Here is a 20,249-nt window from a genome sequence, read left to right on the forward strand (position 1 = left end):
TGATACCTTGGTTCTAAAAAACTGAGGGAAATACTTACGCTACTTTGCCGCATCACCCTTTCCTCTTCAAGGGAAAACCAACGCATGCTCAAGAGGTAGCAACTATGAGAACCAAGGGATTCTCCCACGGACATGTACCTGTGACAGCATTTGAGGTGCGAGGGAAGGGAAGAGGTCATATGTATTCTCAGAAGATTTTGAAGATAAATCGGTTTGAAGACATTGACCTCATAGTGCGAAGACATTCACTTATTTGGTGAGAGTCGGTTCCAGATTTGTACGAATCCAAGAATAAGTACAAGTGAGGAATCTAACTACTTGTGAAGCATAAGTGATACTTGGCAAGATATGAGATGCAGAAGAACAAATATCCAGTTTTGGAAGTTAAGAAACCACTTTTGGTTAAAGTGGATGGATCTGATGGATCAAAAAGGCAGTAAAAAGAAGATTTAATTACCACACGAAGAACTGCTAGACGAAGTTGAGAGGGAGGCCGAGCAGTTCAATCTCCCGCACCCTAACTTGGCGGCGGAAGACACCTACGGCGCGCGCCGAGAGGACGAGGTCCGCGGCCAGCGTGAGGATGGCGTCGAAGAAGTCGCGGCAACTAAGCGCTTTGTCTCCGGCGTCGACGTGAGCTAGCGGAGGCGCTAGGGTTTGTGCGAGGTGGCGAGGTGGAAGAAGAGATTGTGACTGCGGTGAGTTGAGTATTTATAAGGAAAGGGACAGCACTACGTAATTACGCAGGTGCCCCTGGCGGTTCACATCTGAAGGACACGTGGCATGCATGCAACACATTGGAAGTTGTTCCATGTTCTGGCTTCTCCGGGTTTCAGGCAATAAGGATTTAGCATTAAAACAGATTCAACTTTTGTCTCTGTATCTTCTGCTGACAAGGACGCAGAGAAGACATTCGACAGTTTCAATAGAATGCATATGATTTAGATAGATAGAATCTGAGGTAGAAGCATAGGAGGGGATAGGGTCCGATCACATTCACTTAGATCAAAAGATTCAAACAAGAAGACATAGCTATAAGTGAATGCTGTAGAGGACAGAACACAAATATATGAATACATCAGTATTAGACCAAATCAACATTGTGAAGATAGACGCAAAAACAAATCAATGTTGAAGACAAACCAAATGCGAAGACTCTGCAAATGTGACGCCAAATGAAACACTTCAAACAAAAGTTTGGTGGTGGCGTTACCCACCGTATAGGAAGTATTAGACCTAGACACGGCGCACAATTATCGTGGCGCTCCGAAGTCAAATTCCGCATTGATGTATTCACACTTAGAGTGTATGTCTTCATTGATTGAAGATATGCTTTACTTCGTGTGTTGCACATCTAAGTCATCAACATGCATAAGCGTTAGGATGTGTGTCCAATTACAGGACATTCGAGGATTCTAAGATATTTAGCTCACACCGCAACTTGCAAAACCTTTTCATCCAGGGGCTTTGTGAAGATATCTGCCAATTGCTCTTCAGTGTTGACATGAATGATATCAATATCTTCCTTCATGATATGGTCTCTGAGAAAGTGATGACTAATTTCAATGTGCTTTGTCTTCGAGTACTGAACTGGGTTGTTGGCAATCTTGATGGCGCTTTCATTGTCGCAGTAGAGTGGCACTTGCTTTAGATGAATGCCATAATCCTTGAGAGTTTGCTTCATCCAAAGAAGCTGAGCGCAGTAAGATCCAGCAGCAATGTATTCAGATTCAGCAGTGGAGAGAGACACACAGTTCTGCTTCTTTGAAGACCAACACACAAGAGATCGTCCAAGAAAGTGACATGTGCCTGATGTGGATTTGTGATCAACCTTGTCACCAGCATAATCAGCATCTCAGAATCCAACTAGATCAAACTCTGAGCCCTTTGGATACCATAATCCTAGTGTTGGGGTGTAAGCCAAATATCAAAGAATTCGCTTCACAGCTAAGTGATGTGATTCCTTTGGTGCCGCTTGGAACCGGGCACACATGCAAACGCTAAGCATGATATCTGGCCTAGATGCACATAAATTGAGTAAAGAACCAATCATGGAGCGGTATACCTTTTGGTCAAACTCTTTACCATTGTTGTCGGGGCCCAGGTGACTTTTGGTTGGCATTGGCGTTGAGTAACCTTTGCAGTCTTGCATTCCAAACTTCTTTAGGCAATCTTTGAGGTACTTCTCTTGAGATATGAAGATGTAGTTGCTCTGCTGACAAATTTGAAGACCAAGGAAGAACTTCAGCTCACCCATCATGGACATCTGATATTGCTCTTGCATCATGTGCCCAAACTCATCACTGTATCTTTTGTCAGTGCAGCCGAAAATAATGTCATCCACACAGATCTAGCACACAAACAGTTCACCATCGTATGTCTTCGTGAAGAGAGTGGGATCCAGGGAACCAGGTTTGAAGCCTTAGCTCTTCAGGAAGTCTTTGAGTGTGTCATACCAAGCACGAGGGGCCTGTTTGAGGCCATACAGTGCCTTGTTGAGCTTGTATACCATATCAGGATGTTTTGGATCTTCAAAGCCAGGTGGTTGTGCAACATACACTTCTTATTCAATCTTGCCGTTGAGAAAGACACTCTTCACACCCATTCGATACAGAAGTATGTTGTGATGGTTAGCACAGGCTAGCAGTATGCGAATGGCTTCAAGCCTAGCCACCGGAGCAAATGTTTCATCAAAGTCAATTCCTTCAATTTGAGTGTATCCTTGAGCAACGAGACGAGCCTTGTTTCTGACAACTTGACCATGCTCATCTTGTTTGGTGCGATAGATACATTTGGTGCCAATGATATTGTGCTTGCGAGGGTCAGGACGCTTGACTAATTCCCACACATTGTTCAGCTCAAATTTTTGAAGCTCTTCTTGCATAGCTTGAATCCATTCAGGTTCCATGAAGGCTTCATCAACTTTCTTGGGTTCAGATATAGAGACAAATGCAAAGTGCCCACAGGAATTTGCTACATGAGTTGCTTTTGGACGAGTTAGTGGACCAGGTGCATTGATGCTATCAATTATCTTCTCAATCTGTACTTCATTTGCAACACGAGGATGAACTGGACGGAGATTTTGCTCTTATTGACCATTGTCTTCTTCTTCAGCATTGGCTTCAGGCTGAGCAGTGTCTTCAGGTTGGTTTGGTGCAGAAATGATAAGTTATTCTTCAGCCTGTGTCTCTGAAGGTATGATTTCTCCAGTTCCCATACGCTTAATCGATTCACTAGGAGGGACTTCATCTCGCACATTTGGCAGGTGCTCTCTTTGCGAGCCATTAGTCTCATCGAACCACATCCACAGTTTCAACCCCTTTATAGTGAAAGAGGTTGAAGTCTCTATAGGAGTGCGAATCCTTTCTGTAACCAAGCATAAAACCTTCATGTGCTTTCGGTGCAAATTTTGAAGTGTGATGTGGATCTTTGATCCAGCACCTAGCACCAAATACTCTGAAGTAACTGACATTTGGCTTCTTACCAGTTAGGAGCTCATTGGATGTCTTCTTCAGAAGCTTGTGAAGATAAACACGGTTGATGACATGGCATGCAGTATCAATGGCTTCAGGCCAGAACTTCCTTGGAGTCTTATACTCATCAAGCATCGTCCGAGCCATCTCAATGAGTGTCCTATTCTTGCGCTCCACGATGCCATTCTGCTGAGGTGTGTATGGAGCAGAGAACTCATGAGTGATGCCCAATGTATCAAGATAAGTGTCGAGGCCGGTGTTCTTGAACTTTGTGCCGTTGTCACTTCTGATGTGCTTGATCTTGATGACATAGTTCCTCATGGCACGGTTGGCAAATCGTCTGAAGACATCCTGCACTTCATTCTTGTAGAGGATTATATGCACCCATGTATATCTTGAATAATCATCAACAATGACGAAGCCATAGAGACAGGCAGTGGTAGTAAGAGTAGACTAATGAGTAGGGCCAAATAAGTCCATGTGAAGCAGCTCGAAGGGTTGAGATGTCGTCATGATTGTCTTCGAGGGATGATTGGCCCTAGTCATCTTTCCAGCTTCGCATGCACCACACAGAGGATCCTTCTTGAACTTGACGCCCTCGATGCCTACGACATGTTTCTTCTTCGCGAGAGTGTACAAGTTCCTCATGCCAGCATGCCCTAGCCTCCGATGCCAGAGCCAGCACTCTGAAGCTTTTGCTAGAAGACATACGGCCATCTGTGGTCGCGCTGAGAAATCTACCATGTACAAGTCGTCTTTTCGATACCCTTCAAAGACTAGAGATTTCTTAGACTCCATAAGCACAAGGCAACGATATTTTCCAAATATCACAATCATGTTCAAATCACAAAGCATTGAGACAGACATTAAGTTGAAACCAAGGGATTCAACAAGCATCACTTTATCCATGTGTTGATCCTTTGTGATTGCAACTCTACCTAGACCCAATACCTTGCTTTTACCAGTTGTCGGGGATATACCCCGCGGTATGACCCGGACGGAAGTATGACCCGGCCGGACTTGGCGCTTCACTGATGACCCGCCGGGGGACTGACGACTCACGAGCCTGACGACTCATGGATGGCCCCGATGGCGGGTCAGATAGAAACAAGGCCCAAGGCCCAGAAGGCCGGCTCACGTTTATGATGGGCCAGCTTAATAAGAAAGGGATGACAAATGTTTCCTTTACGAGGAAGCAAGACCCGGACTTGTATTCAACTTGTAAGAAAAGATAGACTAGTCCTAGTCCTACTAGGACTCCACATGTAACCCCCCCCCCTCTAACTTATATAAGGAGGGGCAGGGCTCCCCAAGAGGGACGAGCAAGAAGAAACAATCTTTAGGGCAAGACACAAAGAGCCGGCCAACCCGGCGACTCACTCATGAGCATAATGAGACCTAGCCACAAACATCATGTAGGGCTTTTACCGGATGATGTTTCCTGGGGCCCGAAGCTGTCTAAATTCTTGTCTTGTGTGTTGCGTCTCTCGTCCCGATCAACCCCTCTCAAGCTACCACATAGATGCGTTGGCCTCACGACTAAGTCCTCACACTAGGACATCTGTCGTGACAATTCCACGACAGTTGGCGCCCACAGTGGGGCCTGCGCACGATGGTTTGAGTTCTTCGAGGGATCTCTCCTAGGGATCGAGAAGCTTGTAATCCTTCGGATGAACCAGCTTGGAGGGATTTACATCAACTTTGCAAATCACTAGCCCAGATTCAAGATCTATGAGATTTAGGGTTCGAGAACAATTAAGGTTGCATCCGTGCGTCACCATAAGCCGCCGAAGAAAATTAGCCTCCGTTGTGCGCTGTGGTGCCGCTTTGTGGCGTACATTATTTATCACCTCTTGGCATTTGTATAAACATGCACGCCTGATCATCTGCTAGGCTCATTCAACTACGTATGGCTGTGTATACGCACAAGTCCAGAGGAAATTCACTGCGGTGGCGGTAGACAAAACCAAGGCGTTTTGTGTTGGGATTTTTCTAGTTGAAGGCACAATTATCCAATCGGACTAGATGGAGTACTACTCCCTGGCGTAAAGACCGAGTTGTGCACTTTTTAAATACCCGTTTTGCTGCAAGGAGAGGCAAACCTACAAAGGCACGAGTTCCCTGGCCAATTATTGCCTCACGTGAAGGGCAAGACTGGTTCACTATTGCCAAAGTGATGTACATGGACAATACATCTACACTGCTGCCAAATTATCATCAATCTGAGAAGGGAAGGAGACCACGACAAGGGTTCGGACGGGAGTCAACCAAACTGACCGTGACCCGGAAACGAACGGGGACACGGCCTCTGTTGACGCACCGCAACAACTACGGCCGATGGCCGTTCCAACGCGAACCTGCCGTTTCACTAGTCGCAGGCCATCTTAAGCCGCCAAATTGCGTTGAGACGCCTCTGCCGTGTTAACGGGTCATCCGTTATCCGAACAAATCAGGTGATATCCATCCAAGTTTATTTTTCTTAAACATATTATTTTTATCAAAAAACAATTACTTGGTCTATGGTATTTTTTCGCAGGATTATATTCGTTATAAAAAGGTATTGCAAAAGGGACGTGAGCAAATATTCTTTTTTGCACCGGCGATCGTTCTGCGCAAAGGGGCCGCCCCCGCTACATCAACACACACGATTGACTTATTGCCCGTGCCCATGGCCGACTTGCCTACGTCCGGGCCGTTTACCACGCCACGGCCGACTCCCGTCCGCACCGGCTTACAACACCACAGACGGCTCGCCCGTCCACTTTCGCGGACGGTTCACGCGTTCACACCGGCTTACAACGAGGAGGATAACTACTAGCCTGACGTATCAGGACAATTGTTCACTGCAAGAGCGATGGTCATGTCATGGACATCATGCACTAGCATCTGACCCGCCATAATGATCAACGAATATCTATGCAAGCCACGGCCTCTGCGCCCAGTCCACATCAACACGACGCGGCTGGCTCACCCGCCTGCGCGGTTTACTGCGCCTGCGATTGACTCGCCCGTCCTCACCGGCTTACAATGCCGCGGCCGACTCATCTGTCTGTGCCACCTTTAATACCGTGGTCGTCTTTACCGTCTGTCTCTCGCGGTCTGGTCTATATCAACATACCGGGCCACACCTGTCTGCGTGAACTGATTATTGAATATGAGTAAGTCACTGCTTGGGAAGCCCGGTTTTCTTCCAACAGCTTGGAGGAAAATTATCATGTGTTATCAGCCACCGTCTGCACTGGACGGCTCAATGGGCAGGTGCACAAGTCGCCGCCACTACGGTTTGGTTAACTTCAAAACATCCAGTTGGAAGGAACCATTGGCCGAGTTGCTGACACGGCTCATATGGGATCCTTTATAACCCGCCGCAGTCACCTCAACCTTCTATGGATTTACATCGTGTTATCAACACCAATGATATACACCTTATGTTATGGTCAATATGGAGAATCTCAAAGCCAACTCCTCGAGTCATCTTGAGACTCGGGGGCTACAATGATATAACTCGACAGCATTGGTCGGTTTCAATGCATTCAAGAACTCCGGGTCATTGGAGGGAAAAAATAATTCGGTCCCGGAGGCTACCGCCATATTGGTGAAAAGTTTAAAGGCCGTCAGAAAATTTCCGGCTTAAGAAGAAGGATTCAGGTTTAGATCCGGCTCAAGAGACTTGACATCTCCCACAAAGCACTGAGGCTCTTAATATCTGGTTTAAAATCTGGTTCAAGGGAAATTTATCTGCCACAAGATTTTGAAGCTCTCACATCCGGTTCAAAATCCGGTTCAAGGTAAATTTGTCTATCACAAAGCTTTGAAACTCTCAATATCCGGTTTTTCCGGTTCAAAAAGAATTTATCTCTCGCAAAGTTCGAGTTCTCAGGAAAAATTAAAGGGACCAAAAAGGAGCCTGTTACAAAGCACCACCCAAACATAGGTACCTTGCTTTAATAACCATTGGGAGCTGATCGTATTCGAATTTAGCTTAACCCTTTTTGTGTGACCCTGATCGTATTCGAATCAGCGTCGTTAAATACTCTCATGATCACTAGGGGGCTTCCTGTTCAAACATAGGTCGTATTCGAACCAAAGAGAACATAGCTGTCGGTACCCTCTTGATCGGCACACTGCCGAGCTCACTAGGGGGCTTCTTGATCGTATTCGAATCATAGCTCAACCCCTTTTGAGAACCGACGTGGATCGTATTCGAATCAGCGTCGTTAAACAACTCTTAAGGTCATTTGGGGGCTTCCTGTTCAAACATAGGTCGTATTCGAACCAAAGAGAACATAGCTGTCGGTACCCTCTTGACCGGCAACGCCAAAGCCACTGGGGGCTATATGATCGTATTCGAATCTTAGCTTAACCCCTTTGGGATGGTTTTCTGATCGTATTCGAATCAGAAGCCTCAAAATTTTTGAAGTCTCTTTTTGCAAACAATTTTTTGGATTTTATTTGAAGTTCTTTTGATCATATCTGAAGTGTATATGAGTGGTTTCTATTTAACCCGGCTTGATTTTTGATGATAAATCGCCAGCTTATGACAATCATCATCTATGTGGAAGCATTGGCTTCTAAGGATTGGGTTATCGCCCTTACTGCACAGGTCATGTAAACCGGCAGTACAAATTCAATATCACAGTGGTTATATGTGAGATATTATGACCCGCCTTGCGGTAAACCGCCAAGGGATCTTGCGATATACTTGTGTGCAAGATAAGACTACATTTGGGTGGTTACCCGCCCTGGCTTTTGATATTAAGCCGCCAGGGCGTATGTTGTTTAAACTCTATGCAGGATTTGCAGAACTGTGACTTATACAAATGCTTAAGTTCAAGCTCATCATTAAAATTGATGCTTCAAAATGATTATCCGTTCTGGATTTTCTCCAAGGCTATAAGCCGCCGGGTTCTAAAAATTCCGGCTTACAATGGAGGCGTATTAAATCGCCATCGGCCAAGAGCCGCCGGGTATTTAAACTCCTGATTTACTTATCAACAGATGAGGTATTCAAAATCGCTTTGGCGCAATGGCCATTATTTTATCAACGGATATGATTTGTTCTACAATGGAAGGAATAGTCCCGAGTCGTTACAGGCTTACGACCCGGCACTTGGGGGCTACATTATTCAAATTGATATAACATCGAATATGCTAGTCCCATGTTACTGCCAGCATGTACCATGGCACTTGGGGGCTAATGCAAAGTCATTTTTGCTCAACTTATTGAAGACCCGACTCATCACATTCTAAATGAGCCGGCCCTTGGGGGGTTACCAATTGCTCCTGTCAAACAATTCAAGGTACTCAAATTTTCATATATTATTGAAGGATCCACTACTCAATTGGTAAAGCACAAAGCTCTTAACCTCGTGGACGTGGGTTCAAGCCCCATGATGGGGGATTATATTATATGGTGTTATTTTCAATAAAGTATTTATAAAGTCCCAGCTCAATATTATCTTCTACTGAGCCGGCCCTTGGGGGCTACACGTTGCTGGTCAAGTTTACATGATCATATTTACAAAGTCCCTGTTCATTATTACATAATGACCCGGCCCTTTGGGGCTACACTGGTTGAAGTTTTTATGAGCATAAGGCAATTACAAGTCCCAGGTTGTTGCGAGCATGACAACCCGGCACTTAGGGGCTACATATGTGGAATATTCAGTTTGTGACTAATGATTGAGATGAATAACTCGGATTTCTTCAAGGTTGCAACACTTATATTGAAGCAAGTCTTAAGTTATCGCTATGTTCTCCTCTTAAGACTCGGGGGCTACATGTGATATGTATATATGGCAGAAAAAATCTTCAAATTATCAGTTTGGAGTAGACCAGATTAACTCGGTGTCTGCAACAATCATGACCCGGCATCATTTGTTTATAACCCGACAATTTTGGCAATCATCGGCAAGATTTACATCTTTAAGCCGGCTGAATATTAGTTGAATATTTCAAGACCAATATTTTTGTCAAATCAGAGCATTGAAGGCCGACTCAAATGGATTATTTCTTATAATATTTTTTTACAAGAGCCAATGTCAGCAAATGGATTATGAAGCTGGCCTATTGACCCGGATTTTCCAGGAGAAAATGTCAAGGACTTAAGGATGATCAGGTGCCGCTTACAAGAATATTTAACCCGGAGCGCAACCTGTCAAATTTGTTCTTGTGTTTGTTTTACAGGATCAGTTTAACATGGATAAATCCAAAATTAAACTGGGAGCTAATGTCGGGGATATACCCCGCGGTATGACCCGGCCGGACTTGGCGCTTCACCGATGACCCGCCGGGGGACTGACGACTCACGAGCCTGACGACTCATGGATGGCCCCGATGGCGGGTCAGATAGAAGACAAGGCCCAAGGCCCAGAAGGCCGGCTCACGTTTATGATGGGCCAGCTTAATAAGAAAGGGATGACAAATGTTTCCTTTACGAGGAAGTAAGACCCGGACTTGTATTCAACTTGTAAGAAAAGATAGACTAGTCCTAGTCCTACTAGGACTCCACATGTAACCCGTCCCTCTAACTTATATAAGGAGGGGCAGGGCTCCCCAAGAGGGACGAGCAAGAAGAAACAATCTTTAGGGCTAGACACAAAGAGCCGGCCAACCCGGCGACTCACTCATGAGCATAATGAGACCTAGCCACAAACAGCATGTAGGGCTTTTACCGGATGATGTTTCCCGGGGCCCGAAGCTGTCTAAATTCTTGTCTTGTGTGTTGCGTCTCTCGACCCGATCAACCCCTCTCAAGCTACCACATAGATGCGTTGGCCTCACGACTAAGTCCTCACACTAGGACATCTGCCGTGACAATTCCACGACACCAATGTCAGCAAATGTGATGTGACTCTTGTCAGATGGACGTAAGGTTGAGTCCATGAGAAGAATTCGATCACCAGTCATGTGATTAGTGCATCCACTATCCATAATCCATTTTGAAGCATGTGATGTCATACCCTACAGTGCAGTTAGGGGGATAGGCTTCACCAAGGGTATTGTGAAGCATAAACATTTGACGAACAAGCGGGTTATCAAAGCTCAGATCTAGGTTAGGACTCATAGGATGATTGGCAAGTGATTCAGGAACAAAATACATAGTAAGACCATTTGGGCATTTTATCTTGCGCCCCACAAGATGTTTTAGGTCCCCAGCAATAGCATCAGACGCTTTTGATTTCCGGCTGGAGACCTTTCCCTGCAAAAGAGAGTTAAGTTTTCTTAACCACCCACATTTTCAGGGGTGGCTTCGAAGCAATGAGTCTAAGTGCAGCATCTGAGAACTTTGGCTTTGGAGCCCTAGCAAATAGCCTTGCGGGAGGTGAATAATACTCATAAGAATAAGCAGAATAGTTCTTGGTCTTATGAACATAGTGGTTTGAAGAAACACGCTCATATTCACAAGTCTGAGTATGATTTCCTGCAAAACATTGGCGTTAGGGTGACTCTGGTGAGTCCTCTGTCTGTATGAAGCCTTTGGACCATCGAAGCCTTTGGTCTGGGGTTTGTCTTCTTCCCAGGTGGTGTCATGATGACATTCACCTGAAGGTTCTCAAGACAACTCTTGGGCACCCAAATCCTCTTCAAAGGTGGTCCATTCCTGCAGTTAGTACCAATATACCTGGCAAACACTTCACCATTCTGATTCTTAAACAGTTTATAGTTTGTATCAGAGGATTCATCAATGATAATCGGGTTAGCACAAGTGAAGCCAGATAAGGTGGATGGATCCACTGAAGGTCCCTTTGCAGCAACCCATGTGGTTTTGGGATACTGCTCAGGTTTCCAGTAAGAACCATCAACATTCATTTTTCTCTCGAACCCAACACCCTCTTTCCTAGGGTTTCGGTTTAGAATCTGCTTTTTGAGGACATCACATAGTGTCTGATGTCCTTCGACACTTTTGTACATCGCTATCTCAAGCAATGTCTTCAACCTGGCATTCTCATCAGCAATAGTAGTGGCATCCTCAGCAGAGGGGTTAGTTACTACATCAGCAGTTGAAGATATTGCAACAGTAGCAGTAGTAGAACATTCAGCAACAGAAGTAGCGTTATCACGCTCAAGGCATTTTAGACATGGTGGTTCAAATCCTTCCTAAGCGGGACTGATCTGTTGAGCGCGAAGTGACTCGTTCTCTTTTTGAAGATCTTCATGAGCCGCTCTCAATTTCTCAAGGTCTTGCTTCCTTTGAAGATAATCGTAGGAAAGCTTTTCATGAGTTGTTGAGAGCGTTTCATGACGACTTTCAAGTTCCTCGTACTTAACATGAAGATTTTTTATGTCTTCAATTAAGGACTGAGATCGGGTCATTTCCGCGTCCAACAGGTCATCGCTTTTGTCTAAAAAAATTGAATATGTTCCATAGCTTTCTTTTGTTCAGTTGCAATTTTAGCAAGTGTTTTGTAGCTAGGTTTGGATTCACAATCAGCGTCATCTTCACTTGATGTATGAAAGTAAGCATCGCGTGAGTTTACCTTGGCACCGCGTGCCATGAAGCAGTAGGTGGGAGCAGAGTCGTCCTTGTCTTTAGCATCAGAGTTGGTGACGGAGCCATTGTCTTCAGTGTTGAAGATGGACTTGGCAACGTAGGCTGTAGCTAGAGCCAGACTTGCAAAGCCAGAGTCGAACTCCTCCTCAGACTCCACCTCTGCCTGCTCAGAAGCAGACTCCTCCTTTGAATCCATCTCATTGCCAACAAAAGCACGAGCCTTGCCAGATGTGCTCTTCTTGTGCGATGAAGACTTGGATGAAGACTTGGAAGAAGACTTTGATGATTTCTTCTTCTTCTTGTCATCAGAATCATATTCCTTGTTCTTCTTCTTGTTGTTGTTCTCATTGTCCCACTGTGGACACTTAGAGATGTAGTGACCAGGTTTCTTGCACTTGTGGCATGTTCTCTTCTTGTGGTCATGAGTAGAAGCTTCATCATTTCTCGAGCTAGATCTTGAAGACTTTCTGAAGCCTTTCTTCTTGGTGAATTTCTGGAACTTCTTCACAAGCATAGCAAGCTCCTTTCCAATGTCTTCAGGATCCCCAGAACTGCAGTCAGATTCTTCTTCAGATGAGGAAACAACCTTTGCTTTCAAAGCACGAGTACGGCCATAGCTGGGATCATAGATATCTCTTTTCTCAGATAACTGGAACTCATGTGTGTTAAGCCTCTCAAGTATATCAGACGGATCGAGAGTCTTGAAGTCAGGGCATTCTTGAATCATCAGGGCAAGGGTGTCAAATGAGTTGTCAAGTGATCTCAGGAGTGTCTTGACGATTTCATGCTTGGTGATCTCAATAGCGCCGAGTGCATGAAGATCATTTGTGATATCAGTGAGGCGATCAAATGTGAGCTGGACATTCTCATTGTCATTTCTCTTGAAGTGGTTGAAGAGGTTGCGAAGAACACTGATCCTTGAGTCTCTCTGGGTTGAGACACCTTCGTTGACCTTGGAGAGCCAGTCCCAGACTAGCTTCGAAGTTTCTAGAGCACTCACTCGGCCATACTGTCCTTTGGTCAGATGAACACAAATGATGTTCTTGGCACTAGAATCCAGTTGAATGAACTTCTTGACATCAGCAGGGGTGACACCTTCACCAGTCTTGGGAACGCCGTTCTTGACGACATACCAGAGGTCGACATCAATAGCTTCAGGATGCATGTGCATCTTGTTCTTCCAGTAGGGGTAATCAGTGCCATCGAAGACAGGGCACGCAGCGGAGACTTTGATTATCCCTGCAGTCGACATAGCTAAAACTCCTGGTGGTTAAACCGAATCACATAGAACAAGGGAGCACCTTGCTCTGATACCAATTGAAAGTGCTAGTTATCGACTAGAGGGGGGTGAATAGGCGATTTTTATGAAAGTCTTCAAAATATGGGAGTTTCGAAGACAGATAATAGAAATGAACCTATTGATATGTAGCGGAAGGAAGACTACACTAGACAAGCCATATTCATGTAAGTAATGAAGTGAATGCACAAAGACTATTAGCAGCTAGGTAGTATGGATCAGGATGGAAGATAGTATGAAGCCAAACAACAACAGTCTTCACACATTAAAGTCAATCAGATCATGCAAGCAAGCAATGACTTCATGAAGACAAACTGTAAGTAAAGAGAGGGAAGTGATAGAACCAGTTGCTTGGAGAGGGCAAGGATTTGTTGGACCAGTTCCAGTTGCTGTGACAACTGTACGTCAGGTTAGGGAGGCTGAGATTCAACTCAGAAGACAGCGTCTTCACCTTATTCCCCTTGAGCTAAGGACACTTAGTCCTCGCCCAATCACTCTGGTAAGTCTTCAAGGTAGACTTCCAAACCTTCACAGACTTCGTTCACCAACAATCCACAGTGACTCTTGGATACTCAGAACGCGATGCCTAACCGGCTGGAGGATTCATAGTCCTCAAGTGTAATGAGTCTTCAGATCACGCGGACAGAAAGACTTCAGTGATGCCTAACACTCTTTGGCTCTGGGTGTTTTGGGCTTTGTCCTCGCAAGGATCTCTCTCTCTCAAATGATTCGAAGGTGGGTTGCTCTCAAAAGACAAAAGCCGTGCACTAATGCTACCTCTTGAGCACTGCGTTGGTTTTCCCTTGAAGAGGAAAGGGTGATGTAAAGTAGTGTAAGTATTTCCCTTAGTTTTTGAGAACCAAGGTATCAATCTAGTAGGAGATCACGCTCGAGTCCCACACACAAACACAAACAAATAAGAACCTCGCAACCAACGCGAAAAGGGGTTGTCAATCCCTTCACGGTCACTTACGAGAGTGAGATCTGATAGATATGATAAGATAATATTTTTGGTATTTTTATGATAAAGATGCAAGGTAAAATAAACGGCAATAAAAATAGCTAAGTGTTGGAAGATTAATATGATGGAAAATAGACCCGGGGGCCATAGGTTTCACTAGTTGCTTCTCTCAAGATAGCATAAGTATTACGGTGGGTAAACGAATTACTGTCGAGCAATTGATAGAATTGAGCATAGTTATGAGAATATCTAGGTATGATCATGTATATAGGCATCACGTCCGCGACAAGTAGACCGAAACGATTCTACATCTACTACTATTACTCCACACATCGACCGCTATCCAGCATGCATCTAGAGTATTAAGTTCATAAGAACAGAGTAATGCTTTAAGTAAGATGACATGATGTAGAGGGATAAACTCATGCAATATGATATAAACCCCATCTTTTTATCCTCGATGGCAACAATAAAATACGTGTCGTTTCCCTTTCTGTCACTGGGATCGAGCACCGCAAGATTGAACCCAAAGCTAAGCACTTCTCCCATTGCAAGAAAGATCAATCTAGTAGGCCAAACCAAACTGATAATTTGAAGAGACTTGCAAAGATAACCAATCATACATAAAATAATTCAGAGGAGATTCAAATATTGTTCATAGATAATCTTGATCATAAACCCACAATTCATCAGATCTCCACAAACACACCGCAAAAGAAGATTACATCGAATATTTCTCCAGGAGAATCGAGGAGAACTTTGTATTGAGATCCAAAGAGAGAGAAGAAGCTATCTCGCTAATAACTATGGACCCGAAGGTCTGACGTAAACTACTCACACATCATCGGAGAGGCTATGGTGTTGATGTAGAAGCCCTCTGTGATCAATGCCCCCTCCGGCGGAGCGCCGGAAAAGGCCCCAAGATGGGATATCACGAGTACAGACGGTTGCAGCGGTGGAATTAGGTTTTCGTGGATGCCTCTGATGGTTTGGGGGTACGTAGGTATATAGGAGGAAGAAGTAGGTCGGTGGAGCAACGTGGGCCCCACGAGGGTGGAGGGAGCGCCTGGGGGTAGGCGCGCCCCCTGCCTCGTGCTCTCCTCGTTGATTGCTTTACGTGGACTCCAAGTCCTCTGGATCACGTTTGTTCCGAAAATCACGTTCCCGAAGGTTTCATTCCGTTTGGACTCCGTTTGATATTCTTTTTCTGCGAAACACTGAAATAGGCAAAAACAGCAATTTGGGCTGGGCCTCCGGTTAATAAGTTAGTCCCAAAAATAATATAAAAGTGTATAATAAAACCCATTAAACATCCAAAACAGAATATAATATAGCATGGAACAATCAAAAATTATAGATACGTTGGAGACGTATCAAGCATCCCCAAGCTTAATTCCTGCTCGTCCTCGAGTAGGTAAATGATAAAAACAGAATTTTTGATGTGGAATGCTTCTTTGCATAATTTTCAAGGTAATTGAGGGAGTCCTGGACTAGCGGGTCCTCGGGCGTCCGGCCTGTTATTCATTGGGCCGGACTGATGGGCTGTGAAGACATGAAGACCGAAGACTATACCCGTGTCCGTATTGGACTCTACTTGGCGTGGAAGGCAAGCTAGGCGACCGATTATGAAGATTTCCTCCTATGTAACCGACCCCGTGTAACCCTAGATCTCTCCGGTGCCTATATAAACCGGAGAGCATAGTCCGGATAGGACAGACTCATTACCATATTCACATAGGCTGGACTTCTAGGGTTTTAGCCATTACGATCTCGTGGTAGATCAACTCTTGTAACACTCATATTCATCAAGATCAATAGATCAGGAAGTAGGGTATTACCTCCATAGAGAGGGCCCGAACCTGGGTAAACATTGTGTCCTCCGTCTCCTGTTACCATCGATCCTAGACGCACAGTTCGGGACCCCCTACCCAAGATCTGCCGGTTTTGACACCGACATTGGTGCTTTCATTGCGAGTTCCACTGTGTCGTCGACGAAAGGTTTGATGGCCCCTTCAATCGTCAGTAATGACGTGGTCCAGGGAGAAACCTTCCTCCCCGGACAGATCTTCGTATTCGGCGGCTTTGTATTGCGGGCCAACTTGCTCGGCCATCTGGAGCAGGTCGATAGCTACGCCCCTGGCCATCAGGTCAGATTTGGAAGCCTGAACTACGTCGCGGACATCCGTGGAGACTTGATCTTCGATGGATTTGAGACTGCGGCGATCGTGCCCCCTCTCTCCGATGAACATGATTTAAATCTGTCATCGGATCACATCCAGGAAATGGATCCCATTGCTGCAACGGCCTCAGGACCGAAGCAGATCGTGCCCTTCGAGGCCACAAAGTTTGCGGCGTTGGAGCCGCACATGGACTCGACATCCGGCAATGCTTGCGTCAATGGGACTCCGGACTCGTCTCCGGCTACACGTTCCGGATCAACTGCGCCTGCGGACACCGAGCTGGATCGGTTATCGATTTTCAAATTTAGCGCCGCATACATCTTCCAGCATTCGCCTTTGGGTGACGTACTAAATTCTTTGAAGAACTTGTCCTTGGAGGAAGACTCACAGCCGAACTATGTTCGGTTCGAGCTAGAGGCGGACGACGAGGAATTTTGCTTCCCACCCACCACCCACTTCATAGCCACCGTCGACGACTTAACCGACGTGCTTGACTATGGCTCCGAAGACATCACCGGTATGGATGACGATGCCGACAATGAGCAAGGCCAAGATCCACCATTCACTGGACGTTGGACGGCCACCTCTTCGTACGACGTGTACATGGTTGATACACCCAAAGGATCTGGCGACGACAAAGAAGAGCCGGATAAGAACAAACCCTCTCAGACGCAGTCCAAGCGCCGGCGCCCCAAACGCCGTTCTAAGCCTCGTCGCTCAAAGGATGGCAACACTGGCACCGGAGAAAATAGTACTCTGGGCAACGCCGAAAACAATGAAGACCCTGTCGGTGTTGCATCCGAACAGGAGGAACGTCACAACACGCAAGACAACCCTGATGAACAGGCCATAGAAGATAACTCAGAGGACGATAGTTACCATCCACCCTCCGAACAAGAGACAAGCCTCAGCAACGAAGACTTCATCGTGCCAGAGGACCCTCTGGAGCAGGAGCGTTTTAAGCTTCAACTCATAGACACTGCAAGGAGCCTGAAAAAGAAACAGCAACAACTTCAAGCTGAACAAGACCTGCTCGTCGACAGGTGGACCGACGTCCTGACAACCGAAGAATACGGCCTCAAGCGCCCAGCCAAGAGCTGCCCGAAACGCAGACTGCTACCTCAATTCGATGAGGAGGCACCAGAGCACATATCTCCCTCGCGTAATGCGGAACGACCACCGCGTGGTCGAGACAGGGCAGCCGACCGGCCACCCCGCGGTCGGGATAAAGCGGCAACTCAGGCCGAACAGCATCCTGCACCACCACCCCGCAAAAATAAAGACGAAAGAGTTCGGGGTCACACGTACGACCTTTAGCAGACCCTGGACAGTAGAGCAGGACACACAAGATCGATCTATGGATCACGAGGACGTGCCTCGAGGCACGAAGACGGCTACCTATTCGGACGTGATAAATCTAACCACGCCCGGGCCGAATGCCGTAGACGGACTCCATCAGAGCTACACCGCGATGCGGCCCGGTACAGAGGTGTCGCACACCCTCTCTGCTTCACAGATGAAGTACTGGATCATGAATTCCCCGAGGGGTTCAAGCCCGTCAATATCGAATCATACGACGGCACAACCGATCCCGCAGTTTGGATCGAGGACTTTATTCTCCATATCCATATGGCTCGAGGAGATGATCTCCATGCCATTAAATACCTCCCACTAAAGCTCAAAGGGCCGGCTCGGCACTGGCTCAACAGCCTGCCTGAAAATTCTATCGGCAGCTGGGAGGACTTGGAAGAAGCTTTCCTGGACAACTTCCAAGGAATGTATGTCTGGCCACTAGATGCCGATGACTTAAGCCACATAGTTCAACAACCTGGAGAATCAGCCAGAAAATTCTCGACTAGGTTCCTAACCAAAAAGAACCAGATTGTTGACTGTCCGGATGCCGAGGCCTTGGCAGCCTTCAAACACAGCATCCATGACGAATGGCTAGCACGCCACCTCGGCCAAGAAAAGCCGAAGTCCATGGCAGCCCTCACGGCACTCATGACTTGCTTTTGCGCGGGAGAGGACAGTTGGCTGGCTCGGAGTAACAACACAGCCAGTGAGACAGGCCCCTCCGAGGCCAAGAATAGCACTGGCAAGCTTCGACGCAACACACACAAACGCCGAAGCAATGACAACAACACCGATGACACCACAGTCAATGCCGGATTTACTGGCTCCAAGTCTGGCCAACGAAAGTAGCCTTACAAAAGAAATAATGAAGGACCTTCCAGCCTGGACCGCATACTCGACCGTCCGTGCCAGATACACGGCACCCCGGATAAGCAAGCCAATCATACCAACAGGGATTGTTGGGTTTTTAAGCAGGCTGGCAAGTTAAATGCTGAAAACAAAGAAAAGGGATCACAAAGTGAGGACGAAGACGAAGAGCCCCGGCAGCCGAACATTGGGGGGGCAGAAAAAATTTCCCCCTCAAGTCAAAACGGCGAACATGATATATGCTACACACATCCCCAAAAGGGAGCGTAAGCGAGCACTCAGGGACGTCTACGCGGTAGAGCCAGTCGCCCCCAAATTCAATCCATGGTCGTCATTTCCGATCACCTTTGATCGTCAAGATCATCCAACTAGTATCCGTCATGGTGGTTCGGCCTCATTGGTCCTTGACCCAATTATTGACGGGTTTCACCTAACACCAGTTCTGATGGACGGTGGTAGCAGCCTCAACCTGCTCTATCAAGACACAGCGCGGAAGATGGGCATTGACCCCTCACGAATCAAACCAAGAAAGACTACCTTCAAAGGAGTCATACCAGGCGTCGAGCCTGCTGTACGGGCTCAATCACGCTGGAAGTGGTCTTTGGCTCCCCGGACAATTTCCGAAGCGAGGAGTTAATCTCCGACATCATCCCCTTCCGCAGCGGCTACCACGCATTGCTCGGACGAACAACGTTTGCTAAATTCAACGCCGTGCCACACTACGCTTACCTCAAGCTCAAGATGCCCGGTCCACGCGGCGTCATAATAGTCAATGGCAACACAGAACGCTCCCTCCGAACAGAGGAGCACACTGCCGCCCTAGCAGCAGAGGTACAGAGCGGCCTTCTCAAGCAGCATCGTAGTGCGGCTGCCGAGCCCCTGGACGCCATCAAGAGGTTCCGAACTACACTGCAGCAGAACAGCACGGCTCATCAAGAGCTCGATTAGCAATTCGGCCTCCGTCCTAGTCCCGATGAAGTAGTGGCATCCGTACCACGCGTACATAATTACGCACTTGAAATTCCATGGACATCGACGGAGGCACAAGCTAACCCGGGATCTACAGTTCGGCTAGACCGACCCCGGACACACCTTTTTCTTTCTGTTTCAGGTTCCTTTCCCCGCGAGCCAGATCACCAGCCCCTTCAAAGGATCGGCATACAAAGGGGGCATGCAGCATAGGTGTGCAGGGTAACCTCCATACGTTCTTCTTGATGGTATTTTTACTTATTTCCCAGGACCCGCACGCTGCTCCTTCTTGATTCCGGCATGTTAAATAGCCCGGGTGCTTACCGCACTATTTGTATAAGATACGCCTTGACGTATCCATTCAGTTATAATGAAAATGGTTTGCGGCCCAGTTTCTGTGGTTTTCGCTTCTTACTTCATTTTATTTCGATCTGTTTATCAGCTACATTGGTACTCTTTTGTATGTTTCATATTCGCCAGGGGTTGCTTATCGCCCCATAACACGGCAACAAAGTCCGAACACTTCTTCTATAAAAGTTCGGCACCCCGAATTTAGCATTATATGCATTGGCTCCGAATCATGTCTTTGGTCAATAGTTGGGTTGCCCGGCTCCTATTCTTGCTACCCTACGTTCCGCTCTATCGGCTAGGGTAG

The sequence above is a fragment of the Triticum aestivum genome, chromosome 3D (genome assembly GCF_018294505.1).
Source record: "Triticum aestivum cultivar Chinese Spring chromosome 3D, IWGSC CS RefSeq v2.1, whole genome shotgun sequence".
Taxonomy (NCBI): domain Eukaryota; kingdom Viridiplantae; phylum Streptophyta; class Magnoliopsida; order Poales; family Poaceae; genus Triticum; species Triticum aestivum.